The sequence below is a fragment of the Gracilinanus agilis genome, chromosome 3, assembly GCF_016433145.1.
Source record: "Gracilinanus agilis isolate LMUSP501 chromosome 3, AgileGrace, whole genome shotgun sequence".
Taxonomy (NCBI): Eukaryota; Metazoa; Chordata; class Mammalia; order Didelphimorphia; family Didelphidae; genus Gracilinanus; species Gracilinanus agilis.
Window position 1 is genome coordinate 416,628,059 of NC_058132.1, and position 13,647 is coordinate 416,641,705.

Here is a 13,647-nt window from a genome sequence, read left to right on the forward strand (position 1 = left end):
ACTGGTGATTGCTTTTTTATCTATAAGGAAATGTAAGCATAGGGAAATGTACTTTGCATCTTCCACAACCTGTACTTAGTATTTCATGAATGATTAATAAGAGGAAATTTCTGCTGGTGAGCCAGCAAAGCCCTTCAAAAAAAACATATACATAAACCTAAGTGACTAGAAAATCAACAATGCATAAATCCCAAACCACCAGATTAATCCTCTTAAAGAATAGTTCCAATTGCCCCTCCCTTGCTTAAAAATATTCCGTGACTCCTTCATGACAACGCCTACAAAATAATGTCTAAGTTATGTAGCCTGACATTCAAGATATTCTTGACATAATTTGGCACCATTTTTACCTTTACAAATTTGAAAGGTGATATGAGTGGAAAGAGGATAATTATGGAATCAGGAAAGATTTGAATTCAAATCCTATCTCTGAAACTTAGTTGTGTAACAGTGAGCAAGTAAGTCAGTGAACCTCATCATTTTTCTTTGCATAATAATATCTCTAACCCCTCACAGTGTTGTCATGAGATTCCAAAGAAACAATATTGATAAAGGAGTTTGTGTAGTATACAGAATTGAGGTCATATAGTTTTTTCTAGCTTTGGCTGAGTTCCAAAAGCGGTTAGGTTTTGGAATCTTGAGGGAAAGAGGCAGTTGACTGGATCTTCCATAGAGGGAGGTGGTCAATGAGCGAGCTGCTTTGATTACTTAGCTTTAATATTGAAATTTAGCCTAGCTTTGATATATTTACTTAAAAAATTATTATTTTAGATAAACCCTTTATATCTTCCTTTCCTATACCACCCCTGCCTTCCCTCCCTTACCTTAGTGTCTGTGAAGTTAATAAGGAGAGTAATTGGAGAGGAGTTAAATCTGTGAAGAGTTATCTAATTGACAGCATTAGTTATAGTTAGTCAAATCATCATTTATTCCCTTTAGATAGCCATAGCATTATGTAAATTGAGTTTAAAGGCAGGTCCTTACTCAGACTCCATCTTTACTTCCCTTCCCCCACCTGAGGTTCCTGAGACAACTGATAGGGCTTTCCTTTGATCCACCTTCCTAACAAACATCCTTCAAACAAAATAAACCCTTTTGTGTTTCAATAGCCCTATTGGTGTAATTTGTCTGTTAGTTATCAAGAGGGAAGAAGAGGGAAAGAGACAACATACTCTGGGCTTAGAGGGAAGCTGGGGCATCCATCTTGAAGGAAGGTGTTACTTCAAAATAGGTCCCTTCCTGTGAAATTAACTAAAGCCTGTTTGTTAATTTCAGTCTAGTCTATTTCCCTCAGCTTGTGTTTGAGTCTAAGTCCCAGTCTGTAAGCCTGCTGTGTTTGTCTGTTTAGTTTAACTTCTCTTCTCCCTAAAAGATCTCTGTTTCCCTTCTGTGTTATACTCCTGACTTCAGTCCTATTATACCCTGAATCTCCTTTAATCCCAGCCTACCTGAAACCAAGATTACCCACTTAGCAAGTCTCCAACATCCTCCTTTCAATTTCCCTTATCCCAAACACCTTTCCTCAAATTACCCACATAACATTCGCAAACCTTAAAATAGCACATAAATGTCTATAATGATTCCATGACTACTTTCTTGTTAATAAAAAGTAATTTAAAAGGTTAAAATATTTAGAAAAGATAAAACTAAGAATATTATGATGTCAAAAAAGAGAACAAGAAAGTTAGTGAGATACAATGGAGAGCTAGTTCAGAGTCAGAAAGGAAGTTTCAGTTCTGACAAGTATCAACTGTGTGACCCAGGCAAGTAACTTACCCTTTAGGCTCAGTGACCCTAAACACCTAACCTGCTAAGACTTTTAGTTGCAGAGATGGTACTGATCTGCCTTGGTAGAAATCATTCCTCATCACAAGCTCCTTTAATGTATAAAATTACATGGCAGTTTTAAAAAAAAGTTACACTCAAGAAATGTCTGTTCTCTCCACTAATAATCATGTGTTCTAGTAGAAAGAACAATGGTTTTAGAGTCAGAAGTTCCAGATTAAAAGCCCAGCTCTGTCATATGCTTGCATCACCTTGGGCATTGAAGGAAGGAAGAAAAGAAACAATTATATATTGAGTGTTTTGCATAGTGCTGCTAAGGACAGGTACAGTTGATAGAGTACCCAGCCTGAAGCCTGAAAGATTTATCTTCCTGAGTTCAAAACCAGTCTCAGAAACTTAATAGCTGTATAAACCTGGACAAGCCACTTTATCCTGTTTGACTCAGTTTCCTCATCTGTAAAATGATCTGAAGAAGGAAATAGCAAACTACTTCAGTATCTTTGCCAAGAAAATCCCAAAGGGGGCTACAAAGAGGGCTACAACTAGCATAGCGTCTGGCACATAGCACTGTAAAAATTATAGCTTTTATAACTATTATTATTATTATTATCTCATTTGGTCTTCACAGTAACTCTGTTAGTTCTCCATTAAATAATCTTCAAACAACATGGTCAATTCATCAGAGCTGTGCTCTCTGCAGTATAGTTTGAATGCTTGGTAATTCGACTTGAGAAAGGACCTCAGTGTCTGGTAACTTATTTTGCTGGGTGATCTTCAGAATCTTCCTAAGACAATTCAAATAGAAGTGGTGCAGTTACTCAGCGTGGTGATGGTAGACTATCCAGGTTTCACAGGCATACAACAATAAGGTGTGCACAATGGCTCTCTCTATACACCTTCAGTTTGGTAGGAAGACTAATACCTTTTCTCTCCCACACTTCCTTTTGGAGCCTTCCAAACACTAAGTTAGCTCTGGCGATGAGTGCATCAACCTCATCGTCTATGTGTACATCCCAGTAAAGTACTGTGATCCCTCACCTGTCATGGGAGTTACATTCCAGAGAACACCCCACCACCACCACGAAAATCCACAAATTAGCCATGTTATATTTATTTTATTATTTATATATAACTTAAGGCTTTACAAACCCTTCCCACTCTCCTATAAACCTTTTCCACATGCTTATTAAGCTACAGTCACTGATTCAATCAGCACCCAGGATATAGAACACAGCGCTATGGTTGGTCACCTTTCATTCCATCAGCCAATAGGGTGCTGCAATAAGTGTAAGTTCCCGATATAGAATTAGATATATTTTCTTTAAAAACCTGCAATACAGTGAAACCTGCAATACAGAATTAGATATATTTTCTTTAAAAACCTGCAATAAGTGAACCAGGATATAGGGAGAGATGACTTTACTGCCAAGGTAAGTGAACTTATCCACAGTATGTCTCCACTTGCTGTAACTGATGGTTCCATATAAGGATGGTGGAGAACTCGTTTTCTAGGTGTTAATTGTCAAGCCAAAATTATCACTTTGTTGATTTGTTGCATCTCAACCTCAGCGACTACATTGAATACACAGTAATCTGGGTACAAAAAGTTGCACACCAACTCTCCCTCCATTTTAGTTTTAGCTTGTAGCCTTTACAAATAATTTACCCCACGTTCAGTAGCTGATGCCATTGAAGGCATCCAACAATATTATTCAGTGAATAGAGCCCTGGGACCAGAATCAGGAAGATCTAAATTCAAATTCTGCCTCAAACATTCACCAGCAATGTGACCCTGGGCAAGTCACTTAGTCTCTATTTACCTAATCCACTGAAGAAATAAATGGTAAACTATTCCAGTATCTGTAGCAAAGAAAATCTTATAGAGACACAAAGTCACGATGCAGCATCCAGTTTGAGATATCTGAAAAGCATGTGGAGATATGCAACTGGAGGCAAGCAGAGAATTTAGGGCTGAATAAGTAGATTTTTTAGGATCATGAGCATAGAGATAATTGAATTCATAAGAGCTAATGAGATAGAATTGGAGGATTGGGGGTGGGCAGGATAGAGCCCTGTAGAATAAGAAGTTAGTGGGTGCCACTTGGTTGAAAATCCAGCAAAGGAGACTGAGGAGGAAATGTCAGATAGTTAGGAAGAAAACCTGGAGAGAGTAAGTGTTATGAAAATCTACACAGTTTTAAAAAGAAAAGGATGATTGATTGTCAAGGGCTGCAGAGAGATCAAAAAGGATGAGGAACTGAGAAAAAAATCGTTAGATTTGGCAACTAAGAAATCATTAATAACTTTAGAGAGAGTAATTTCAGGTGAATGATGACATCATAAGCCAAACAGCAGAAAGTTAAGAACAGAGTGAAAGTCAAGGAAGTAGAGACTTCGATTCTGGGTCTTAATCTGCTTTGAAGTTTAGCCACAAATGGTAGAAGACATGTGAGATGATAGCCATGGGGGATGCAACAAGTGAAGATTTTTCAAGGATGGGGGGAGACATGGAACTGTGTGTCCAGTGATTCCCAAAGTGAGCGCTACCGCCCCCTGGTTGGTGCTGCAGTGATCCAGGGAAGCGGTGATGGCCACAGGTACATTTATCTTTCCTATTAATTGCTATTAAAATTTTTAAACAATTAATTTCCAGGGGGCTAAGTAATATTTTTTTTCTGGAAAGGGGGTGGTAGGCCAGAAAAGTTTGGGAACCATTGTAGGCAATAGGGAAGTAACCAATAGATTGGGAAAGTTTGGAGATAAAGGAGAAATTAGAGAAATTACAAAAAGGGCAATCTATTGGAGATGATGGGATGGAATAGGATCACTTGGCCTTGTAGAAGGGTAAGCATTGGCAAGGAAAAGGGTGATCTCTTCATGGGAGATAGGAGTGAAGGAAGAGGTGGTAGCAGAAGGCATTTGAGTGATATGATATGAGGAGGAAGGGAGAAGAAGCTCTCAAGGAATGGATTTTATTTTTTCAGTAAAATATGAGTCAAGAGTCTCAGCTGCGAGGATAGACAGAGGAGGATTTGTGAGAGGTTTGATGAAGTTTAAAAGAATCACTGTCATGCATATGATAGTGACATAAATGGGAGAAGCAAGACATAGGTGGAGATGTAGGCAATATCAAATTCAAATATTGAAAATATCAATAAAAACATGTTTAAAAAAAGAAACTTGGGGAAAAACATGTTTTGTTTGGCTTGAATCCTCTCCCTAAGAATGAAAGGGAAGCTAGGTGGCATGGTGAATTGAGTACCAAGCCTGAAATCAGGAAGACTCATATTACTGAGTTCAAATCTGACCTTGTACACTTATTAGCTGAGTGATCCTGGGCAAGTCACTGTTTGCCTCAGTTCCCTCATCTGTAAAATAAACTAGAGAAGGAAATGGTAAACCATTCAGTATCTTTACCAAGAAAACAAAAAAAAAAATTGAGTCACAAAGTCAAATGACTGAATAATAACAAAGCTGATAGAAGGCACCTGTCCATCCCACACTTAAGCTTTTTCCTAGAATGTTCCAATTACAACTTGGAAATTTGATCCCACTGACCTTACCTTTAACAATTGGAACTTCCCCATTATAGCATTAATCTCTGTACCACTCTGATAATTCTTTGTCTTTTTAACCTAATTAAAGTTATAAATTAACAAGCTAGTTAAATTAAATTAAGTTAATTAAAGTTTAGCTTAACTTCATCAAGAACATGGCTGTAAGACATGTTTGAGTGTTCATGATTTTATTCTATTCTTGTTTTCACAAGAGTTGTGCCCCTTCTTGGTTTACCAAACTGACACTGATAGGTTTAAACCCAGAGGTGGGATGTTAACTCAGGTTATAGGATTAACTCGGTGGTTTCTTACTCTTAATAATGAAAGTCATAAATCCCCATACAGTGCTTCCCATTAGCATTTAACACCAGCATTTCCTCAAATGGCACTGCAAAAAGAGCATTTACAAAGTAGTTCCCTGCCAAACAATGGGGAGCATATTCCCACAAAGACATACATTTCACAAATGCTTTAAGGTTGGTAATTTCCAGGCAAAAAAGCGGAAGAAGTCTAGCCTCTCAACAATCTCTTCAGATTCAGAGAAGTTTCTCTCAGTGAGGGATCCCAACCTTACTTGTGGTAATAATTAGCAATTTAATTTCCCACATTCCTCCTTGAATCTTCTATAAGTAGTTTAGAACAAAAATAGTCAGTCTGTGCCCTGGAGCAAGATCATTGCTTTGGCTGCCTTTTTAATGCATGCTGGAGTAATTCCAGAAAGTTAATTAGGGCAGTGGAGGGAGTGCCCAGCCTGGACTCAGGAAGACCCATTTTCCTGTGTTCAAATGTTCTGTGTTCAAAGTGTCTGGCCTCAGACACTTTCTTGCTGTGTGATCCTGGGCAAGTCCCTTAACTCTGTTTGCCTTGGTTCCTCATCTATAAAATGAGTTAAATAAGGAAATGGCAACCAGTCTAGTATCTTTGCAAAAAAAAAAAAAAAAAGGAGTCATGAAGGGCTGGACACAACTGAACAATAATTCAACTGAGTGATTTAAATCTGTTCCAAAGTATGAAATGCTTCCTTTACAAATGAAAGGATTTGCCCTTTACGCTTCATTGTGTCTATCTTTGTCCTTTATGTCTGTGGTGATACTACTGAAAGATAATGCACAATTCCTTAAGAAGGCTATGTGCCTTTTAATTTTGCCTCTGGTATTGATCCAGAAACAGCTTGAGGTGCCTTACATGCACCTTCCACTTTTATTAGTAGATATTCGAGGAATGGAGGCATATGAAGGAGTTATGTCTCAGTGAGGGCAGCCTCAGTGCTAGGCAATGGGTAACAATAGGGATGCAGAGAAGGGTAAGGAGATCAATTATGGTTTTCTGGGATTTTGTTGGCAGTTCTGTAGTCCAGCTCATTGCTGAAAGTCAGTGCAATTGTCCAGCTTCTTTGTCAGGAATTTCATGGCATTTTCTACATTGGCTTTAACTGTTCTCTCAGACCCCTTAAAGTGGAAAAACCCTCTCACCTCCTTTCTCCTTTCCCCATAAGACTTCCAGCTCATAAGACTAGAAGTATGGACAAAACAAGTTCCCATGATGTCATGCTCCCCACACATCTGGAGGGCTTCACTACAGCTCTTACAATAGCATTCCATTATGGAGATATCTCTTCTGGTTCCTCTTCTCTTGATACTATAAATTTAGTCACAGAGAGAGCCTTAGAAAGTAAACATGTCTTGTCAAAAACCACAGAACATCTTTGTTTGGAAAGTGTTATTGTTAAGGGTTGTTTTTTTTCAGTTGGGCGCAACACTTTTTGACCCCAATTGGGGTTTTTCTTTATTTTTTCTTCTTGGTTTTTTTTCTTGTGGACTAGTTTGCCATTTCCTTTTCCAGCTTATTTTACAAATGAGGAACTGAGGCAAATGGGGTTAAGTGTCTTGCCTAGGGTCACACACTTAAGAAAGGGTCTGAAGCTGAATTAGAACTCTGGAAGATGTATCTTTCTAGTTCCAAAGCCCATACTCTATCCACTGTACCACTTAGCTGCCCATATTTGGTAACAATGTAGGTGGCCACTAAGAGTTTAACTCTCTTAATACCACCTAACAATACCCTGGACTTGTTCAGAGTTAATGTGGGTGAGATTAAAGCAATAGTAGCTTCTAGCAGAGAAAACTGCAGTGTTTATAGCAGCATTCAGTTTCCTGACATACCTAAGTGAATCTTCTGGTCTTATTTGGGGACTCCATCCACAAATTTGGACCAAGAATGGTTTAAAGACTGCAGACTCACCATGAAGGTATTAGACAATTAAGTTAAGGCCTTCAGGAAAATTCTACCCTAATTCCATCACAGAAATAACATTGCCATGTGCCTCAGGTTTTATTTCTGGGAGCTAGCCTCTGCATCTCCCAAGCACACAGTCAGTGGGCCTTGAACCCCAATAAGGAGCACTGCCTCATGATTTCAGTGTAACAGAACTTTACTGTGTACATGTCAGAGCAGACCAACATGGAGGCATCCACTTGGAAAACACCAAATACCTGCTTCTGGGAGAAGATGTTCCGTGATCCCCTACTACAGAGTGGGAGTAACATCTAAAAGGAGAAAGTACTTGCAGATGGACAACACGGACTGAACTGGGTGAGAGAAAGCGTAACTTTTCCCCCTCCCCATTTTAGATTCTGTGGCCCTAAGATACAGATTCAAGGTTTGTTTGCTCTTTTCATTTCTAAGTGCAGGCAGTGGAATCTCCACCAGATCCAGATTCAAGGCACCTTGAGGTCAGACCTTGGAGGTCAGAATTCCAAGCTGGATGTTTCAGCTGGCTCAGTAAGAAAACTCTGAGAAGCCAGGATGCCTAGGACTCTAGCCCAAGTGGAGCTCTAGACTTGGACCTTGATAGGACTGTACTATTTAGGAACTGTTCTAAGACCGTGGACCCAATTTCCTTCCTGGCCCAAGAGGCTGAGGTGATTCAGAGGAAGTATTATGTCTCCTCCAGGTGTTTAGAAAGGAGTATATGTTTGTTCTTGCTGAACCTTTGAAATAAATAGTTATTTGGGAAAAAAAAAACTAATCTGTTGTGTGGTTAAATAAAACGGGTTTGTAGGGGACTGCTAAAACAAGGAAATGCATTTGGTTGGGATTGGAGCCAATGGCAGAAATTAAATAACTTCAACCCCCTTAAGGGTACTGGAGAACCCAGGGGGAGGTGCTAGATGTAACATAAACTTGGGCAGGCAGCTACATGGCCCAGAGCACAGGCAAAGGCAATCCTTACTGCCCTCAGAATCCTATCCTCATTGCCAATTGTCTTTTTTTTTTTTTTTGGATACTTGTCTTCTATCTTAGAATTGAATCTAAGTATTGATTCTAAGGCAGAAGAGCAGAACAACTAAGCAACTGGGATTAAGTGACTTGTTCACAGACATACAGCTTGGAAATGTCTGAGGCTGCATTTGAACCCAAGTCCTACTGACTCCAGGCCTGGTATTCTATCCACTATGCTATATAGCTGCCCTGCTAATTATCTTAATGCAGTTTGTGGTGAAATGAGGTTTGGAATCCCAAAGTTTAGGGCAAGGGAGCACAGAAAAACAAGATAGAATCTGCAGAGAAAAAAGTAAAGCAAATTAGCTTTGTTGAAATGAAATTGCTGTTCATTCTTCATTTTCAAAGAGAACCAATGCTATCACAAGGTGATGCCTGTTGTAAGGTAGATTAATAAGTTATTATTTAGGAGACTTAGCAGGCAAGGCAGAAGGATTCTAAATGAAATGGGGAAGCAGGAAGTGTGGTTGCTCTCTCTGGGACGGACTCCATGGTGGTTGGGGACAAGTTGTAACTGACTCCTAGGAGACCTCAGAGGAAGTGGAGTTTGCACCCTGATTTCCTCGGACCCAGAAGGAAGACTGTCATCTGCTTGTGGGAGATTTTTGGTAGAGACTATTAAACCCAACCTGAGTTATTGGTTAACTTGGGCTGGGTTAACTCCCACCAGGCTGAAGATCTGGGAAAGCTGTACCATCGCTGGATTTTGACAGGACTCAGCAGTGAGCATCCCACTTTCCATCCTGATCTCCATTGTGCCCTCCCCTGTTATAGTTTTAGCTTAGTGTAGATAAGTCCATTCCCTGTTCCTGAGACTTGCCCATAGACTGGTAGTATAGAAACCCCTATTCCCATCCTTTAGACCATTGATTCCCAAAGTGGGCACTACTGCCCCCTGGTGGGTGCTGCAGCAATCCAGAGAAGCCGTGATGGCCACAGGTGTATTTATCTTTCCTATTGCTATTAAAATTTTCAAAAAAATTAATTTCCAGGGGGCTAAGTAATATTTTTTCTGGAAAGGGGCCGTAGGCCAAAAAAGTTTGGGAACCACTGCTTTAGACTATAGTTTCCTTAAATTAAACTTGTTTATAAGCCCTCTTGTCACTTACTTGCTGGTTTCACAGACTTCCTATCTAGGTGGAGCAGGGTGACAGTTAAGGCCTAACTGTCACTTCTGTCAACTGTCATTTCCAAACAGCTAAACCTAGTTTTCCTAACTTATTTGGTCCCAGACTATTGTCCATTTCTGTCTCCTACTCACCCTTCTGAACCCAGATAAATAGTTAAGTTAACTCCCCCTGTTTTCCCTATAAGATGCCTTAACTTGTACATAAGTTGTATTTAAGTGAGGCAAAGTAGCCCACTGTCATTGGCCTCCTTAAACCCTCTTCCAGAGTCATCCAAGTCCTATGGCAAGACAAAAGTCAGGATGACTAGTGATGGCCCAGGATGCAGCCCCAGAAGCAGACCTTGGTTTCTTTAATGTTTCCACAGCACCTGCTTCAACCACTTTCATTGAAACAAATTGTTCTCATCCACCCATTCTGTAGGGGAGAAGATTTCACCTGATTGGGGTCTACTTCCCCCTCACTCACTGATGGACTGGAGATTGATCTGTCAATTGCATGTGTGCCCAGACAATTACGCCAGGATGTGGCAGATGTGCATCCCACAGCTTCTTGGAGCCATAGGTGAGAGTTGGGTGCCAGGTAGACCCCAAAAGTAGATAGGCAACCCTGAAAAAACCTCATCAAGCCCTCACACCAGAAGTACAGATATTCCCTGAACGCCCCATACACAAAACACTTGGGAAATACTCACAATAAGAAGGGAAGATGGAAGCAGGTTCTCTGGAAGCCCCAGATTTAACTGTGTTCACCCAAACTGGTAAAGTCTAATAGATTTTTGTAGGATTTTTATCTGAGTCAAGCTGGACCAGGCATTAGGGGTAGGGAGCAGGGTTCCGAAACCTCGTGGTGATTCATGCTAGGGGTCAGAAGAAAGATTTCTGTGGAATTGGGAGCTAGTTGATAGTCAGACTCCCCATTGGCTGAAGAGGGTGTATTTTTGTGTGCCTAACTTTTACAAAGTAACTCAGGGGATTTGAGTTTCTCTGGCAGCTTCTTCAAAGCTACTTACAGAGCCAGCCCCCTCATCATCAAATGGAAATGCATCTGGTAGCAGCACAAGGTGGGATGAATTGCCTGGTTTTTTGATATCCACCAAAATAGAAGCATACCAACCTCTGAAAGTCATATAAATAACAAACTGAAGCCACCAAGAAGCTGCATCAAAGAATGCACAACTTAAACCTTGACCTACCCACCCCTCCTAATCAAGTCCCAGGTTTGTCGTGTTTTAGAGAACAACTAGCTTAATTTCTGTTCTATGAGGCAGGATGGGAAAACCCTAGTAGACAATGGTCCTATCACACCATTTCTAGACCTAGCTGTGTGATCTTGGAGAAGTCGCAACACATGTGGACTTCAGCTTCCACAAAGGTAAAATAAAAGTGAAATAATAAATGATCCCTAAACTCTCTTCCAGGACTAAAAAATTTCTATTATTTTATGGCTGATAATCAGTATATATGGGGCCCTAATAACAGTTCTACTGCCCCTAATTCATAGTGTAACTTTAGGCACATGATTTAACTTCTCCTTGTAAGTAAAATGGCAATAATGACTCATGATACATCTATAATATAATTAATCAACAAGAATTTATTAAGTACCTATTATGTTCTAAGAACTATTCTGGAAGTTCACAAGGTCATTAATAACAATGATTCATCTTTACATTATATTGTCCCCAGAACACTCCTAAAAGATACATAGAACTTTATCCCCATTTTACGGATAAGGACACTGAGGTTATGAGAAGTTAGGTAACTTATTCAATGTCATACAGTTAATTTATCAGAGCGTAGGTTCCAGTTCTTCTAATTTTAAGTATAGTGCTCTTTTACTTCATTCAGTTCTTTTCTAATAGAAGCTAGAGTTCTTGTGAAGATGAAAGGATATATAATATACAAATTGCTATAGAAACCAAAGCTATTATAGATGTTACAATTTGTACTAGGTGTAGCAACATGTAAGTAGACTATATTTAAGTTGTAGTTCACACTTTAGCTATGTGTATTTTCCAATCTACTATTTATTAGGGATGATAATGACTTGGCAAGTTTCAGAACTATTTTATTTGCAGTACTACTTAATTTGGAAGTATGCCCAATGCCAAGCACCTCAAGCCCTTTTTTACAAAGTAAGAATTTAATTATATTTAAAACTTTTAACTCTAAATTACTATCTTCAAACATTTCTAAGAGATAACCTGGAAGAAGAACACAATTATTAGCATAATAGTCATATGAGATTCAGGGTGTCTCATTTTTCAGACCACACACAGAGCATTAACAAAATCTTTAACAAGCCTCTGTAGTGACCCATAGGATGCTATTATAGGTTAGTAAACCTGTAATATTTAATAACTAATTTAATATTTTATAGTTTGTTTTCAAATAATTTATTCAATGATTAATAATTAATAATAATTAATTAGTGGCTAACTTTGCTACAGCAAAAGGAAAAGATATAGATGAAGTGTTATAAGCAGCCTTAAGGGAGAACTTTTATTTAAATATGAATTTGAAGATCCAGAATGCTTTCTACGAGTTGAAAATTTCATCCTAAACAATAGACCAGGAGCTATATACACAAAAGTGCCAGGGAGGTAAGGAAAGAAGATGGGAAAGCTTCAAAATAACTTTATAACTTAAAGATAGTTTAGTTACTACTCAAGTGCAAATGATTATCATCTATAAAAACTTGCTTCTACAAGAATTATACATTTGGTTCAATTATATTGTCTTTTTAAGATTCTTACCATAAGTAGCAGTTAGTAATGAAAAGGGTAGTAAAGGCCTTTTTATGTAAAAGAAGAGATTTATAATAATTGTTTAAAATATAAGATGTAGTGTGCTTGCTTTGGGAGCACATATACTAAAATTGGAACTCTACAGAGAAGATTGATTTGGCTTACATGAGGATGACACTCAAATTTGTGAATCATTCCATATTTCTTAAGCAAATTAGGAAAACAATGGAATATTTTACCTGTCAAATCTATGGATTCTTCTAGGGAAGAATTTATGACCAAGCAAGATAGAACCATGGGATATAAAATGAATAATTTTGATTACCTTAAATTTAAAAGGCTTTGCACAAACAAAACCAAAGCAGTCAAGATTAGAAGAAAAGCAGAAAAGCGGGGTATTTACAACTTTACTGATAAAGACTTCATTACTCAAATATATAGAGAATTGTCATATTAATAAGATCACAAGTCATTCTCCAATTAATAAATAGTCAAAGGATGTAAACAGGCAGTTTTCAGAAGAAGAAATCAAAACTATCTATAATCATATAAAAATGCTCTAAATCACTATTGATTAGAATAACAAATTAAAATAATTTAATTAATTAAAATTTAGTTAATTTAATTATTTAAAATTTAATTTAAAAAACTTTGAGGTACCACCTCACACCTCTAAGATCAGCTAATACAGTCAAATGTTGGTACTTGATCATTTTGGAATTCATTGAATTTGATATTCGATGCATCTTGATTTTAAAAAAAAAAAGTACAATATTCTACGTTTGCTTGGCACTTGATGCACCTGCTAGAATTTGTTGGCATCGTAATGTTGGGAACCATGTGCCTGCTTGAGTCAAAACAAAGGATCATGTATTAAATCAAGAACTCAACACTGAGGAGCTGCAGGAACTTCAAAGGAAGCATCAACTGCTAATGACTAGGAGGCAAAGGAGGATGTCCCACTTTCATTAATCAAGAAAATGTGTGCAAAATGGATGGAAGTGCAAAACCTTATTGAAAAATGTCATCCTGATAAAACTTTAACAAGCAAAATTGTAAATTTGTTAAATGACCCAGACCATTTCCTAATTAGAGGAATTTTGAAATGCAGACAAAAACTAACAACTTTGGATAGGTTTTTTGTGAA

General features: G+C 38.3%; 1 non-coding gene across 1 annotated transcript; it reads left to right on the forward strand.

Annotated features, from left to right (window-relative positions):
- The first annotated feature begins 12,601 nt into the window (after positions 1-12,601).
- Positions 12,602-12,706, forward strand: LOC123243400. The gene has a single exon (XR_006505935.1). It is a non-coding gene; the product is annotated as a U6 spliceosomal RNA (small nuclear RNA).
- Positions 12,707-13,647: the final 941 nt, after the last annotated feature.